The sequence below is a fragment of the Curcuma longa genome, unplaced genomic scaffold (genome assembly GCF_044706935.1).
Source record: "Curcuma longa cultivar G26 ecotype Majalengka, Jawa Barat unplaced genomic scaffold, ITB_CL_G26_1.1 utg3290_np1212_1714210_RagTag, whole genome shotgun sequence".
Taxonomy (NCBI): Eukaryota; Viridiplantae; Streptophyta; class Magnoliopsida; order Zingiberales; family Zingiberaceae; genus Curcuma; species Curcuma longa.
The window spans coordinates 1,013,757-1,020,168 of NW_027435602.1; positions in this window are offsets into that span (position 1 = coordinate 1,013,757).

The following is a 6,412-nucleotide window of genomic DNA, read 5'->3' on the forward strand; positions in this document are numbered from 1 at the left end:
GGTTCAACGCTTAATCCATTATCGATCAATAAACCACCCAGTGGATTCGCTGGAATAATCTCTCAGAAACAATCTGATCTATAAATAGAAGCTGAAAGCATACTCAGAAAAACAAACAGTAAAAGAGGATCTGAACAAAGTATTCCTCACACGAAACACACAGAATTGAAATTTTGTATTATCAAACTTCAAGGTTGATAAGATAACTACGTCAAGCCAGTTAGAAATCATTAAAATGATTTTTTAAATTTGACTTGATTTTAAATTTATTTATAAACGTTTGATTTGTCGTCGTACAAGTATTCATCATCTATATGACTGGGATTGCTCTGACCTTTTTTTTGTGTTTTTTTAAAAAAAAATAATGTTAATTATGAGTTGGTGATGCGTATCGACCAACTACCCAGAAGTTTGTAGTGCCGACGACAAAAAAGACAAAGCGCATAATGATCCATGCGGTTCTTTTACGCAACGCTTTCGACTGTGGCAATTGGCATCATGTGGCATCTATGGGGTGATGTCTAATCTCACAAAAATTTTCTATCGCAGGGTAAATGATATTTGAAAAAAAAATCTTACAAATACAAGACTGTAAATATAGCAAATCGGGGACAACAATTTGATAAATATAGCAAATTTTGGGTACAAATTAAAAGAGTATTTTATTTAATAAAAATATTATAGCTGTGAATATTAAATTAATATAATAAACAATTTTATAATTATTATAATAAAATTTATAACAGTTATCAAACTGTAATTACTAAAATATAAATACTATTGAACAGATCAAATCTACCTGATCGATTTGGGATTTTAAATTTAAAATCGACCTATCAAAAAACTAAAATTGATCTAACACTGTACTTGAAGGCAGTTATGTAATTCTATAAGAGGCTAATGGAATTAGGGGTAGTTTGGTATAGTATACCAAATCCTAAATTCGTATGTACTAAAAAAATTGATATAAAAAATTCATATCGAAAATGGTATAAATTTATAGCATTTATATTAAAATTTTGGTATTGATATGATATATGCGAATTTTTTTATATCCTCTCCTATAAATGGAATGCGGTGAATTTTTATTAAAAATTAAAAAAAGGACTCTCCTCGATGATTTGATAAAATGAGGCGCCCTTTTTATTTTTATTTTTTATTTTTTAATAAATTCTCTCTAAATTAGTGTGCGTCTGTGATACGCTCCCTTTTCGAAAATTCACTTTTCTCATAAATTTATAAATTTGTATCATTTTAAAAATTAAAATTTGGATGGACTTAATATAATATAATCAATCATATAATAAAAACTTATTACACTGTATTATTATAAAATAATATAAGGATGAAAAAGAAAAGAGAACCGAATCTTATATTCTTTTTTGGCGGTTTCTATTTGTTTCGATGATGATAAAAAAAAAGACAAAACAAAAGTTACTTTTCTTGGAGAGAAAGAAGGGTTTCTTGAGAAAAAAACAAAAGAACTGTTGTGAAGAAGAAGAGAACAATAATCCAATTCTAATTGGCGCATGAAGACTTATATGTGAGGCGGTGAGAATAAAATTGCGTACATAGAAGAAAGAAGAGACAATAATTTTTTTTAAAAAATTTTTTAAAACTAATTTTAAATTAATTGAACTAAATTTAATCTAACTAAATTTGATTCGATTATAACTTAATTAAATCAAATCCAAATTAACTCCGATTTAGACTAGCATATTCCTTATCTTAGTGTCTATCTCATGAATTTTTTCTGACCTTAATATAATTTTAAATCAGTACTTTCATTTAGTATTCGATGATTTAATATTTATTTATTTATTTTATTTAAAAATATAATACTTAATAAATAAATATATATATATATATATATATTATAATAAATGGATTAAGTTATAGCCCGTCTCTATTTGTTACTATTGTTTTTTATTTTGATATTAAATAAAATATATTTCTCAATTTATAAATTTATAATCCATGTAGAAAATTTTAAAAGTTTATATTAGTATTTTTAAAATTATACTTTTTGATATTTGAATTTTTTTAAAAAATAAAATAAAACTGTTCGACAAAATGAAGATGCAGTAGTTGTTTTACTAGCATTTATCACATGACACAGGAGCATCTGTTTAACATTTAAAAAAAAAAAGAAGAAATTGCTTTGATTTTTTGCATTGTATATGAAATTAAACCCAACCTACCTAATTAAATGCATTATGCATGGACCATACATTTTTTTTCATGAATCTTTGTAGGACCATTAGCAAATGACACATCAAGCCTCAATGGTTGGAGTGTGCTTCACATTTCATTTAAATGTGTATTTGCTTCATATGCTTAGCTTTTAATGAAGTAAATGTATATTTGATCACTTGTCCTGTAGGTGGTAGCTATGTGATTTGTTAGGGTTGGTGTTTTACTTTGACTTGCTCTCTTTTTATTTTTATTTATTTATTATTAATACAATAATATTTTTTTTATCTAAAATCAATGACAAAGCACACACCCCTTAAGCTTCTTTTATATAGAGTTTTTATTCCAAGAGGTCTCATAGTATATCTTTCGTCTTTATAAATTCATGATTTTCTTTATGGATTTTTGATATAAGATTTTGATTGTAATTCCAACATATTCATTCCTACAAAACATCCAATCCTCTTTAATCTGTCTGTACTTCTAACACTTGTCAAATATCTAATCCTTCTTAATCTGTTTGGACTTCCATCACTGCCAACTATCCAGAACTTCATGACTTGCTTACACTTGTCAAGCATTTTGTCCCTGTTGACTCATTTGAAATTTTACCACTACCAATCATTCAATCCTCCATGATTTATTTAAACTTCAACACTTTTCTCCTTGATGTGCTTAGACTATCATCACTTATCAATACTTATTAGATTTCTATAACACCAACTCCCTATTGGTCGATCCCAAATGCCCACACCTTTTGGACTTTCATCTTTTGCAAATGTACGGTGGACCTTGATCTATTTGAACTTCTTCCACTATTAAGTATTGGTTATTCTTGACCTACTTGGCATATCCAAATAATAAATCAAAATATAAACTTTGGTTTATCAAGTCCAACCTGAGCGTGATTGCATTAATAGTTTTTGTTGTGATACAATCAAAATTTCACATTAGAAATATATAAAAAAATCATGAATTTATAAGATGGAAGATATTTTTATTGGTATAAGGTATTTTTGGTTGAATTTAAAAATAAAATCATGAGAGCTTATGCCTAAGTTAACCATCATATCATTAAATCACAATATCTTTTTTATTTTGAAGATAAAAATTGTTAGAACCAATGGAATCTAACAATTTTTATCTTCAAAATAAAAAAGATATTGTGATTTAATGGTTAACTTAGGCAATGAGTTCAAAGTCATAGAATTAGAAATTTATGAGTTTCAAACCATATAAAATTATAGTATTATTAGCATTGTTTGTTGTTCTTATTATTTTATTCTTATTTTTATTTTATAACTAGCCTTAATCTTAAATTTAAGTTTGCTCATTGTCGTTTATAGCTATTCACCCCTATCCCTGGTTGCCACGTCATCCAACACTTTATAGTTGACTTATGGAATAAGTCAACCAAAATGGTTGTGAGTCAAACTCGACTCAAGAGACATTGTGTACAAGCTTTTAAATTGAAATGATAATCATAGAAGTCTAAGTAGATTAAGAACCAAATGTTAAAACCAATGGAATCAAAATATCTCCACAATAGTATGATATTGTCCACTTTGGGCCTAAGCTCTCATGACTTTGTTCTTGGGCTCTCCCCAAAAGTACTTTAAATGTGGGACTATGTTTGTACCTTTGCAACCTAACATCAAATACTTAGCAATTAGATGAAAATTTAAGTAGGTCTAGAGTGACTAAATTCTTGATAAATGGAAGCCTCAATAGATCAAAATTGATTAGAAACTTAACAGACAAGAAAGATTCAAATGCAAAGCCTCTTAGTAAGGAAGCTCAAAAGCGCGGTTTCTTTACAGACATAGAAGTCTTGCTCCGAGCAAGGCCTCTCGGCAAACAACTTCTAACGAGTCGTGAGAGTCTACTGAACCTGTCATGTTATAATTGGGTTTCAAGTATAACTTAGATAAAAATATAACCTTAGAATTAATTATGGTAAATTATCAAGTTAAGTGGTATGTTAGTCTACTTAAGATTTGCTCACGAGAATGTTTCTATTTAGTACCGTGACAACTAAGTAGTTGATTGGGATATCGAATTCATTCAACTAAGCAGTTGATTATCTATCTTCCTAACCGTTCTTATCAAGGGAATGACCTTTCATTGGATTTCAAAGTATAAAAAATTGACCTAATTAAATTGAATCACATTACTCTTCCACTATAGTTGATTGTGAAGAACTTGAAGTCATCTAGGTACCATTGTGGAAATAAAGTCATATGAAGTTAAATTTTCAATATATATTTATACTGGAACAACAAGGTCATATTTGAAATTGGGATACTTTGTGTTTAAATAGTAATTTTAACCAAAATTGGTATATGAACCTAAACTATTCAAAATTGGAGCACAACGATATTAATTATACAATAACTCTGCAAGCTCCATAGAACACAACAGAGAGTTTATTTATGAAGTTTGAGCAATTTAGATCCATATTATAATTTTAGCTAAAATTGCTACATGAACATAAATTAATCAAATTACAAAAAAAAAGAAAGAAAGACATTGAAATTTAGACTTATATAGTAGTTTTGGCCCAGACTATATATATTACATTGACCTAAACTAGTCAAAATTAATTAAAAAACAAAGGCATGCATTGACTTCCCGAGTTTCAGGCTTAGGTTTTAGGGTTCACTGTGAAATTTTGGCAACTTAAATTGATATAGTAAATTTGGCCAAAACATGGACCTAAATAGGTAAAAATTGGATCCAATTAAGGAAATTAACAAGAATAATTTTGACTAGAATTGTTATATGTACCTAAACCTAAACTAATTAAAATAAAAAAATAAAGACATATAATGACTTCACAAACATCCTAAAACTCCTTGCAACAAAGTAAAACTCTAAATCACAAAAGCATACAACTGATCTGTAAGTATTAATTTGTCACTAATTTTATTTTATCCAAATTTTATTTTGTCACAAAAGCATACATCATTTTTTTTTAATATTTATCCAAATTTTATTTCCCACCTCTCACTGCAAACTCAAACTGAACCAAAAAATTAATATCCTTATCCAAAAAAAAAAAAAAAACAAACTGAAGCAGTCAATGGGCCCCGGCCATTAGCCAACAGATGAGAACCTTTGGTTGGAATCTTTTCGGTACGCAAAATGTTTGCGGGTGTCAAAGTGAAGTGCGAAGATTCCGCAGCGGAGTTGTGGCGTCGGAGGCGGTGACTCGACTGCGCCGGTTTGTTCTTTCCTTACGCGACGACTCGTCGGCTTCCCTCACGCCGCCGGTTCGACCGAACCGGACGGACGGCTGCTCCTCATCGACTTCAATTCTCCTCTCTCTCCGGCATCGCTGGTAGCATTTGCTCCTTGTTATCTTCGAGGAATGGTATTGACGCCGGCAGAGCTCCGCTTGGACATGACTCTGTTCGCGGCGAGAACCGTGCATGGCCGGATTCCTGAAGGAGGCATCGGCGACGGAGAGTGGAGACGGGAGGGAGGGCGGCGAGGCTGGAAGAGTCAGTGAGGATCTTGGAGGTGGAGAGGCAGAAGATCGAGGTTTTCAATAGGGAGCTTCCTCGGTGCATGCATCTGCTCGACGATGGTCGGTTGGTTTCCCAATTTCTTAGACCAAAAAGAGGAAATTTGTTATCGATTTCATTTCTTAACTGGCGTATTTGCGATCCTGGCGTTGCAGTGATCGAGGGGTGGTTGGAGAAGGAGCTTGAGCTGCGCAGAGGCAATTAAGAGATACGCACGCGTGTTCGGAGAATTCATCCCCATTGGGCGAACATTCGAAGAGGAGGAATGGGGAGTAAAACTAGAAAGGGTGCTCGATCGGTCGAGAAGATGAAGCGGATGAGTTTTTCTCATCTCTCGATCGATTGCTTCGCCGGTAACAATCGTAGAGATGGTGAAATTGAGGTGCAAAGGATACATTTTGCGAGTGTTTTCTTTTCCAGTACAGCTGCATGGAAGTTTGCTTTTATAGCGTCTGTACAAAACTTTGCTCCAATCATCTGGTCCCAAGTTTTTTTTATCTCCAATATTAACGAGCTTCGGTGGACTCCCTAATTAGGACTTTAGAGTCCCTCCACGGATTACTTCTTGCTAATTAAGTAATATTAGTTTATATTTACAGAAGAATAATTATTCACTCTTCTTAGCTCATCTTTGCTCTATTGTACTACTTTTTTATTTTTTCAATGCATAGTTATCTACTACGTGAATGTGA